Below are 11,372 nucleotides of genomic sequence, written 5' to 3'. Positions count from 1 at the left end.
ACGTGTGATCCCATTTAATCTCTCATTGAGTGACCCTAGGCAAGTCACTTATCTGGAATTTCCCATTGTCTGGAATTTGCACCAGGGTCTCTCTTGATTTAAAATTCAAGAAGCGTCATGAATGCTCTTTCCATCTTTGGGGGGAAAATGTGATAAAACAGTTATATTTTTATAATACCGTCAATCCTAAAATGCCAAACTCCAGGAACGAGGAAAGCTCTAAAATGTCAGCCCTTGCTGACTGCAGACACAGGGTGTAGGCCTTTTCTACCTCTCCTGCACCACGTAAAAATCAGTGTTTTGCTGGACAGTCTTTGCCATAGAGGCACAGGAGTTTCTGTAGCCCTATCTTACTAGGAAACAATCTGGAGCTCCTGAGGCTGCACTGGCCCTGAGATGAGAGTATTCTTTGGGGATTTGAGTCTTCATGGGGAATCCTGTGGGCTTGGGGGACAAGGACCAGCAGTGCTGGGGGATACCACCTGACGAGCTATCCACTCTTATCCATGTGTTTCAATTCCTCCTCCTCCTCCTTTTTTTTTTTTTTTTTTTTTTTTTGGTGCTGGGGTTTGAACCCAGGGCCTTGTACATGCAAGACAAGCATTCTATCAACTAAGATATATCCCCAGTGCCTTCTTCAAATGGCTTCTCAAACTCAATGAAGATGTTGCCTTGGCCTTTGGAAACATTCTTGCCTTTGGTAATTCTTGGCCTTTGGTAACACATTCTTTCTGTTAGTCCAGCAGCACTTAGATGATCCCCAAATGTGGGAAATATCCATGTAATATGATTCTAGTTAAGTTTCTTCAAAGCCTCCCATTTTCACAGATTTAGGGCAAAGGGTTCACCTTTCTCTTTCTTTTTCATCATTTTTAGGCAACTGATATTTGGAATGAGGTTGCTGTCTGTTGTCCTGTCACTGGTGAGTTGAAACTGGAGAAGATAGGAGGAAATAAGGACTTCTAGAGTGGCTAGGCTTTGTCCTTCAGCTTGATGCAGAAATGCTGGTCCCAGTTCCAGTCAACAGGAATGCCCTTACATGGGGCTAAGCCTCTTTGGTTTCCTTGGTGACTGCCTTATTTTATCTTATTTTTGTGGGGTACCAGGGGTTGAACTGAGGGGCACTTAACTACTGAGCCACATCCCAGCCCTTTTTTGTATTTATTTAGAGACAGGGTCTCACTGAGTTGCTTAGGGCCTCACTAAATTGCTTAGATTGGCTTTGAACTTGAAATCCTCCTGCCTCAGCCCCCTGAGTCACTGGGATTATAGGCGGTACCACCATATCCAGCCTAAGTGACTGCTTTATTGTGTGTGTGAGTGTGTGTGTGTGTGTGTGTGTGTGTGTGTGTTGTCAGATCAGGCGAGGCGGGCAGCGACCAAAGGAGGCAGATTTAAAAGGGCCGCTGAACAGGCTTTATTGAGACTCACTTCCCTGCGGAACTTCATCAGACCCACAGAGTGGACAGGGGAAGGGTCTGAGGAGAAACCGCGTGGAAGCTCGACCAGACTGGACTTTTATGGGGCTTACTGCAGGAAGGGAAGGGCTTGGGACAGGAAAAGGTGTTTTTAGGGTCCTTTGTCCCATTGGAGTTGGTCAGGGGAGTTGGCTGAACTCCAGGATTGGCCAGGGGGTCCTGCTGATTGACAGGCGTTCTGCCGGCACCTGATTGATGTTCTTTTCCTGCGGGGGGTGGGGGGGGCTGCTTTGTTCTAAGTCACCACTAAATCGACACTAAGTCGCCACCACTGACCTAACTTGTGTGTGTGTGTGTGTGTGTGTGTGTGTGTGAGAGAGAGAGAGAGAGAGAGAGAGAGAGAGAGAGAGAGAGAGAGAGAGAGAGAGTGCCTTATCTTTAGCACAGTCTTTACACTTGCCATCAGAGTGGCTTCTGTGTTTGGTAAGCCCCTAGAGTTGGATGATCTTGGAGGATTGAGGTGGTGGTTGAGTTTCTGAGTTTGCTATTTTGTGTGATTACACTGTACTACTGAAATTTACATGCAAGAGCAGCATCTTCCCATTCCCACTTCATGGGCCTTTGAGATTGTAAATAAAGCCCTTCAACTATAAAACATTTTTTCTCAAAATACTTATAAAACTTTATTTAATGGAATTTTTAAGTAATTTTCCTTTTGTATTTTAGTAATTTATAATATGTTTTTCTCATTTTGATTGAAAAATTCTTAAAGCCAGGGACTGTAAATAACTAAATATAATAAAATATTCAGAGCATTCTTATTTTATGAAAGCACTGTGTTTATTATATAGAGAATGAGTCTCAAGGAGCACAAAGACTAGAGAGGAAAACATTGTTTTGCCAACAATATTCTCAATTCTTTGATTATCTGTTACCAGCTGGCTGTCCTACAATTTAATTTGGACACTAACTGCCCAGAGTTATTAAGGTTCAATTCTACAAGACCATCCCTTACTTCAGACCCCAGCCACAAATGGGTCCCTATGTTACCTGCACTTCTGCCTGGCCAACTACAAATTTGGGGTTCCTGTGACCCTCACTCAAGGTTTGATAATTCTCTAGAAAGTACTACATTTATGTAGAAAGTACATTTATGATTATAGTTTACTATGAAGGATACAAATTAACAGACAGATAAAGAAGTACATAGGGAAAGGTTCAGAAGGACCCAAGCACAGGAACTTCTGTCCCCAAGAAATCAGAGTATACAAGCTTCCTGGTACATAAATATGGTCACCATCCATGAAGTTCTAGCCTCATTATTCAAACATTTTTTATTGGCGCTATATTATATAGGCATGATTGATTAAACCAATAGCCACTGGTGATTGAATTCAATTTCTAATCTCCACCTTGAGAATGAGGGGTGGGATTGAAATTTTTAAGCCTCTAATTTTGAGGATGACCAGGCAGGATGCATCTTGGGTAACCTTATTCGAATAAACTCAGGTATGGTAGAAAAGAGCTCCTTATAAATAATAAAGACTTTCTGATCGCTGGGGATATTCCAAGGATTTCTAAAGCTCTAAGCTAGGAATAAGAGACAAATACTGCTCCTAACCCAAATATATATACGTGTGTGTGTGTGTGTTTTGAATATTTCCATCTACCCATTCATTCATTCATCCACAACTCCCAAGGTACCAGGAAGACTGGAGCATAGCTCCGTAAGTATTGACATTTCAAGGAGGGGTGAGACTCAGAAGCATGCAAGTATCTCTAGATCACAAAAGCTGGACACAAATGGAAGTCTATCTTGCCCTAAAGAGATTTTATTTTTATTCCTAAAAAGTTAGCTTTGAGAGCCCAGAATTCTTTGGATCGCATCTCCAACAAGCAAAGGACTTTCCCTTTTTGTGAGGTGTGAGAAGAAAGCTACCTCTTTTTCCTGCATGCAAGCAGAGAACATCATATTTCTTCTCTCCTCACCTTTGGAAAAGACTTTCAAATTTGTACAGATACAACATTCAACCTGGTTTTGACTGCATTGCCCCAGGAGTGAGAAATATGGTATGGGGAATCATACAAGCAGTATTTGCTTTCTAATGTGAATAATAAATCTGTCTCATCTAAACATGTCATATTTACACTCAGGCTAAAATTAATAAATGTTTAAAATATAAGAGAGAACAAAAGCATGGCCTATTCTTAGACCCATAGTTATGACCTCTCGCCCACGTCCTGCGCAGGCGGTGAGAATGGGGTTCCCCTCAGTGGAATGAGTTGGCTGCGAAATAAAAGATAAGAAAAATGGAACAATGAAAAAAACCACAGCACACAGAAAATATTTTCAAAAAGTGGGGGCAGGTCGGGCAAGCCGACCACACCAATTGAACTTCTAGAATAAATGGCAAAATGGAGCCTGTGCTTGCTTTATTTATGTCAGGGAATATCAAAGCCCTCCCATAGAATGTTCTTCACCAAAAAAGGTTAAAGATGGGCTGTCCAGTTCCCAACATCTCCGGAGCTACTATGAAGGATCTTCCTAGTAGAGTGAAGATAAAGATCATGTGCCTTTGGCAATCTCTTGCATGGGAGAATCATGAATAATTACCAAAGTTATCCCTAAAATCTCCCTGGCTGCCATGAAGAGAAGACCCTTGAGTAATTCACAGGTGGCTTCCCACAATGATGTTTTTTCCTTTTTTTGTAGTGGGGATTGAACCAGGGGCATTTAACCACTGAGCCACATTCCCAGCCCGTTTTTATATTTTATTTAGAGATAGGACATCTCACTGAGATGCTTAGGGCCTCGCTAAATTGCTGAGGATGGCTTTGAACTCACAATCCTCCTGCCTCCAGAGCCACTGGGATTACAGGTGTGCACCACCATGCCCATCCTGTAGATATATTTCAAGAAGAGTGTTGAGGAGCAAGACACAGGAAGATTGTGAGTGTCTCACAAGAAATCCATCATATAAGGATAGGCAGAGAAATACAGAGAAGGGACAGCCAGAGAGAGAAGTAGAAAACTGGGAGAGGCTGTATCAAGGAAGCCAAGTGAGAAGATGATTTCAAGAAGGGAAAGTGGTCAACAGTGTCAAAGATAAGAATTGAAAAGTAACCACAGAGCATATCTGCACTGGGATGTCAAGCAGCAGCTGGCACAGGGCCTTTCACAAGGTAAGAGTCGATTCATTTATTCAAGTTGGGAGAACAAGGCCAGAATTATGAACTTCTGAATTTTAATTGTTATCAACACCATTGTAAATATGTATTACATATTCTATGAACCTGAATTTTTCCCATGACTACTGAGTAGAGCCTTTATATAGGAAGCTTTCCCAGCTCTCTTCTCTTGATATATTATGAACATTTTCTCTGTCACTATGTTTTCTTCCAAAAAATGGATGTTATTGGCTGCAAAATAGTCCTTTATTTGAATGTACCATGATTATTTAACCATTTTTTCCTTAATACTCAGGCATTTAGATGATTTTCATCTTTTACTACTATAGATAACTTTTCCCTTTGATTATATTCATAAGTAACTATCCAATCACACTATTGCCTTGGGCTATATTCCTAAATATAGCATCAAATATTTGTTTCTACTCAATTGTATGGCTGACTTTCATAAAAGCTTTAAGAATGCCCTAAACTACAGTGCCTTGGTAAAAGAGTTCAAAGCGCCATAAGAAAGCCACAGAGATGTTTAAAAAACTGACAGAGCATGAAGTCAGAGGTAAATCTGGCAGAGCAAATAGATGCTGGGTACACTGGCTGGATGTGAACCACAGACACAAAGGTCCAGTAACTCACTGTGTAGACAGCATCCAAAGACAGGACTGGTCAGGTAATTTTTTAAAAAAGAAAAATGAGTGCAACTACAAAATTGACAAGCTCTAAACACACAAAATTTCATAACTGGATTTGGCAATTCTCATTTTCACGGAGCCACAAAAGCCACGCTAAAAGACAGAATAATTTTGAGCCTATATGATATTTTGTAGAAAATAAATGTATAGGATTGGTTAAACAGAAACAGAAGGGTATAGGCTCAAAAAGTCTTACTGAGGGGCTGGGGCTATAGCTCAGTGGTGCTGGGAGCCATTAGCCAAGTAGGTATGACAATTTCCTTGCCAGCGTACCCCATGTTGCTGACATGTTGCAGTGACATTGAATGTACTTAACCTTGCTCAAGGACCAAGGCAGATTAGGGTGTTCCCGGTTTTAAGATAATCTTGTTTAGGGCGTTCCCAGTTTAGGTTCCAGGTTTAAGGTTTAAGATTATTCCTGCTGGGAATAGGGCGTATCCTGCTGCCTGAGTTCCCCTTGAGTTCTCACGGGATTCAGACAGTATATTTTGGAGATAGAAGCCCAGTGGAGGGGGATTTGGGAAGAGAACGTGGATTTCCCCAGAACGTGATTGTAGACGGCTGGTGTGAGTTCGGGAATAAAGAGTTGCTGTTTGAATCTACAAGCTGTGTGGTGGCTCGTGATTGTGTGCCCAGCCAGACTGCGGCATTTGTGCCCAGCCAGACTGTGGCATTTGGTGGCCCGTACGGGGAACTTCTGAATCTTAGAGGTAAGTGAAATTTCTCACCCTTGAGGAAGAGAGAAAGAATGGGTGAACATTTCAAAAAACAACGTGTTATTGTTTTGATTTATTTTGTTTTTATTTCAAGTTGCCTGTTCCTAGAACTTTCTCAGGCAAACTGGGGAAAATGGTTGACTCAAGGTTTGAAGTTATTCGCCTCCGAGGAAGAGAAATTGTTAGAGGAAGGAGGCACCCCAGTAAGACCAAGAACAATTAGGGCATATGTTGATACAATACAAAAATGTAGCCCATGGCTTTTTAAAGATGAGTTATTAAGTATATTAATGAGACCATCATGGTATCCTGTAGAAGGATTTTTCTTCAACAAGAAAGAGATGGCTAGTTCTGTTTACTACACTTGTCTAAGATCTTGGTTTTTACAGACATCTGATTAATTTACAAAGCTAAAGTGTTAAAATATCAACCACTAAATATGAAATCAAGTACTCTTTACTTATTAAGTTCCATAAGGTAATATATTTAAACATTATGTGTGTTTTCCTAAATTGGTAAATGGAAAAAGGTTTAATATTGCTTTGTGTCTGTGTCTTTGCTAAAACAAGGTTACTAAGTGTTAAGATTCTATCATGTGTAATTTATATACAAAGAGTAGAAAAATTTTCAGTTGGGTTTCAATTATAGTATTATAGTGTCATAAGAAACATGAAAGTCTTTCATCTTATTAAAGTGGAGTAATTTGTCTAAATCAGAAATTTTATAAGAGTTGTTTCAAAATGTGAATTTATAAAAAGGGTTAACGGTTAAAAAAGAGATAGAAAAAGATTCAAGATGTGGAAATATATTTTAATATAAAAGGTTAAAGGAAAAAGAAATGTTTCTAGATGAGATAATCTCTGTGTGGTAAAGTAAAAAGTTGTAAAATGCCATTTAAAAAGATTTTGAGGAAACTAGACTTACTTTAAAAGCTTGAGAAAGGAAGAAAGAAGAAAAAGGTATTTGTACATGGCAGATTGAGACAAAGCTTCTCAATGGAGTTAAAAAAAAAAGCCTTTGGTTGAAGGGCAGCCATGTAAACTAACATTGAAGCGATTTAAACAAAATCTAAGCCTCGTTTAAAAGAGTGAAGCTGTAGGTGGTGAAAAAGTACATTTAAAAGTACAGTATAGATGATAATTAAAAGGCTTTAAAAGGTTAAATTGAAGGTGGTTAAAATGCCTTCATGATGGAGGAAAGAAGCTTAATCTTAAAGGCATTACTTTAAAAAAAATGGGAAGATAATAGGATAAAAGATATTTAGATAAAGAAGATTAAAAATTTAAAGTGAAAAACTTTAAAGACAGAAGTATAGAAAGTTAAAAAGAAAAAAGATAAAGAAGATGTAGAAAGATAAAAAAATGTAGGAAGACAAGAATTTTAAACCCACAAAATAGGGAAAAGAAAAAAAACTAGGAGGAAAATAAGCAACTAAGGGTAAAAATACAAACCTTAAAAAAAAAAAAACTAGAAGATAGAAATAAGATAAAAAATGGTTGAAAATATCAAGTAAGGTATTACAGATAGAAAATGCAAAAAGCTAAGACAACTATTAGATACAGACATACTTATTAAAGCAAAAAGAGGGAATTGGAAGGGGGTATATATCCCCCAAAGATAAACTTAAAATAACGCTTTTTACACTAAACTTTTTAAATTTGGATTCATCAGGACTTAGTGCTGCGGAAAGACATATGTATCCAAAAAATGTACATAAGCCTAAGGTACTTTGGAAAGATATTCTAACAGGACAATGGAAAGGTCCTGACCCAGTGATTGTCTGGAGTCGGGGTTTGTTTGTGTTTTTCCACAGGGAGAACAGCAGCCCATTTGGATTCCAGAGAGATTAACTAAAACAGTTTCTACAGATCGAAAAGAAGATGATTTGACTCAAATCCATAACAGCTGATATCCAGAACTCCAGCTTGGCCATTCTTACATCTGCGACAGTGATTAACCAGGATGCTTTTTTCAATAGCTATTTTATTATTGCATTTTTCCACATCATAAGGTTCTATTTTTATTTTTTGAGCTCATACAAACCTAGGTTAATGTTTTTCTGATCAGTTTTATTTTTTGACTGTGGAGTTTTTAAACATTGCAATGGAGATTTCACCTAGGTAAAGCTACAAGGCCTTTACTATTTTCTTATGTGTTGTACGTTTGTGTACACTCTTGTGTTTTGTGTTGTATGTCTGTATGTGCGTATGTCCATATTTCTTATATGAGGAGCGCTCATGAAAAAATGGATCCGAATTATTATTATTTTTTTATTCACGTGATTTAAATGGTTTAATTTAAATTATGTAAACAGCTGTTAAGGATTGTTTTTAAAGGTGGTTAACAGATCTGTTTGTTTACTAATTTAAATTAGGTAAAAAGCTGTTAAGGATTGTTTTTAAAGTAGGTTAACAGATCTGTTTGTTTACTTTCACCTTTCCTTTTCATTATATTTAATAATTCTTTTCAGGATAATGTCTCTTTAGCATCATTGCCAGAATTCCTATCTCCATCCCAGTGCCGGTGAAGAACTCAACAAGTAATGCTCAATCAAAGAGTCAACTTACTTTGGGAGGAAACGGATTTTGGGAGGAAATGGACATATTGATAGATTCCTCTGCTTTGAACTGCTTGCAGAACTTGCCTGGACTATGTAACTATCGTTTGGTGCAGCGCAATTGTGGTAATGCTGGACATATCTTTGCTGATGGTGTCACCAGTGATGCAATTTTTCCCAAGGAGCCGTCAATTGGCTTGGTGTCGTGGCATTTCTGTATCCTCCTCCCTTCTGCTAGTGATGGTCTAAAATTTGGGGGCCAATGGCTTATGCTGGACCGGTAGTCAGTGACGGGTATGATCCAATTGCAGTGGTATCAACCTAAGACAGGAGGCTGACGCCTAAAGGTCAGTTTTCCGATGACGGGTAAGAACCATATGTTGAATTGGACAACCTACCAGGCACGGTCCATAAGCCACATTAACCTCACTCCCCCACTGGCACCAAGGCCAAATTTGGGGGCCAACAGAGGTGAGGCAAAGAACCTCACCCCCCCACTGGTGCATAGACCTATCCACAAGTATGGCTGTATGCTGGACCGGTAGTCAGTGACGGGTATGATTCAATTGCAGTGGTATCAACCTAAGACAGGAGGCTGACGCCTAAAGGTCAGTTTTTCCCATGACGGGTAAGAACCATATGTTGAATTGGACAACCTACCAGGCACGGTCCTTAAGCCACATTGCTTGTTGTTTAATTAATCAGAAGGGGGGAGATGCTGGGAGCCATTAGCCAAGTAGGTATGACAATTTCCTTGCCAGCGTACCCCATGTTGCTGACATGTTGCAGTGACATTGAATGTACTTAACCTTGCTCAAGGACCAAGGCAGATTAGGGTGTTCCCGGTTTTAAGATAATCTTGTTTAGGGCGTTCCCAGTTTAGGTTCCAGGTTTAAGGTTTAAGATTATTCCTGCTGGGAATAGGGCGTATCCTGCTGCCTGAGTTCCCCTTGAGTTCTCACGGGATTCAGACAGTATATTTTGGAGATAGAAGCCCAGTGGAGGTGGATTTGGGCAGAGAACGTGGATTTCCCCAGAACGTGATTGTAGACGGCTGGTGTGAGTTCGGGAATAAAGAGTTGCTGTTTGAATCTACAAGCTGTGTGGTGGCTCGTGATTGTGTGCCCAGCCAGACTGCGGCATTTGTGCCCAGCCAGACTGCGGCACAGTGGCAGAGCGCTTGCCTACCATGTGTGAAGCACTGGGTTCAATCCTTAGCACCATCTAAAAATTAAATAAAGGTATGCTGTCCATCTACAACTACCAAAAAAAAAAAAAGTCTCACTGACATGAGACAAATGGTTCCCCTGAGGAACCATTAAAGTTTAAGGAAACTTTAATATCATTACATTTAATATTCATTAATAACTGTAAGAATTTATTTATTCATAAAACTATCCACCATTCAAGGAGCTAGATATCAAATCAGAGACTCTGCACCTGATAGAAGAAAAAGTTGGCTCCGACCTACATATTGTGGGGTCGGGCTCCAAATTCCTGAATAGGACGCCCATAGCCCAAGAGTTAAATACAAGAATAAACAAATGGGACTTACTTAAACTAAAAAGTTTTTTCTCAGCAAGAGAAACAATAAGAGAGGTAAATAGGGAACCTACATCCTGGGAACAAATTTTTACTCCTCACACTTCAGATAGAGCCCTAATATCCAGAATATACAAAGAACTCAAAAAATTAAACAATAAGATAACAAATAACCCTATCAACAAATGGGCCAAGGACCTGAACAGACACTTCTCAGAGGAGGACATACAATCAATCAATAAGTACATGAAAAAATGCTCACCATCTCTAGCAGTCAGAGAAATGCAAATCAAAACCACCCTAAGATACCATCTCACTCCAGTAAGATTGGCAGCCATTATGAAGTCAAGCAACAATAAGTGCTGGAGAGGATGTGGGGAAAAGGGTACACTTGTACATTGCTGGTGGAACTGCAAATTGGTGTGGCCAATATGGAAAGCAGTATGGAGATTCCTGGGAAAGCTGGGAATGGAACCACCATTTGACCCAGCTATCGCCCTTTTCGGTCTATTCCCTGAGGACCTTAAAAGAGCATACTATAGGGATACTGCCACATCAATGATCATAGCAGCACAATTCACAATAGCTAGACTTTGGAATCAACCTAGATGCCCTTCAATAGATGAATGGATTAAAAAACTGTGGCATTTATACACAATGGAGTATTACTCAGCACTATAAAATGACAAAATCATGGATTTTGCAGGGAAATGGATGGCATTAGAGCAGATTATGCTAAGTGAAGCTAGCCAATCCTTAAAAAACAAATGCCAAATGTCTTCTTTGATATAAAGAGAGCAACTAAGATCAGAACAGGGAAGAAGAGCACGAGGAAAAGATTAACATTAAACAGAGACTAGTGGGGGGAGAGAAAGGGAGAGAGAGAGAAGGGAAACTATATGGAAATGGAAGGAGACCCTCATTGTTACACAAAATTACATATAAGAGTTTGTGAGGGGAAAGGGGAAAAAAAAACCAAGGGAGAGAATTAAACAACAGCAGATGGGGTAGAGAGGGAAGATGAGAGGGAAGGGGAGGGGGGATAGTAGGGGATAGGAAAGGTAGCAGAATACAACAGTCATTAATATGGTATTATGTAAGAATGTGGATGTGTAACCGATGTGATTCTGCAACTTGTATTTGGGGTAAAAAATGGGAGTTCATAACCCACTTGAATCAAATGTATGGAAGATGATATGTCATGAACTTCATAATGTTTTGAACAACCAATAAAAAAAAAAGGATTTGATAGAGTTAAAAA

Source organism: Marmota monax, unplaced genomic scaffold, assembly GCF_021218885.2.
Source record: "Marmota monax isolate L192 unplaced genomic scaffold, Marmota_monax_Labrador192_F-V1.1 WCK01_AAM20220418_F8-fsc00128, whole genome shotgun sequence".
Classification (NCBI taxonomy): Eukaryota; Metazoa; Chordata; class Mammalia; order Rodentia; family Sciuridae; genus Marmota; species Marmota monax.
The sequence above is the reverse complement of the archived record's forward strand: the minus strand, read 5'-3'. Positions refer to the sequence as shown.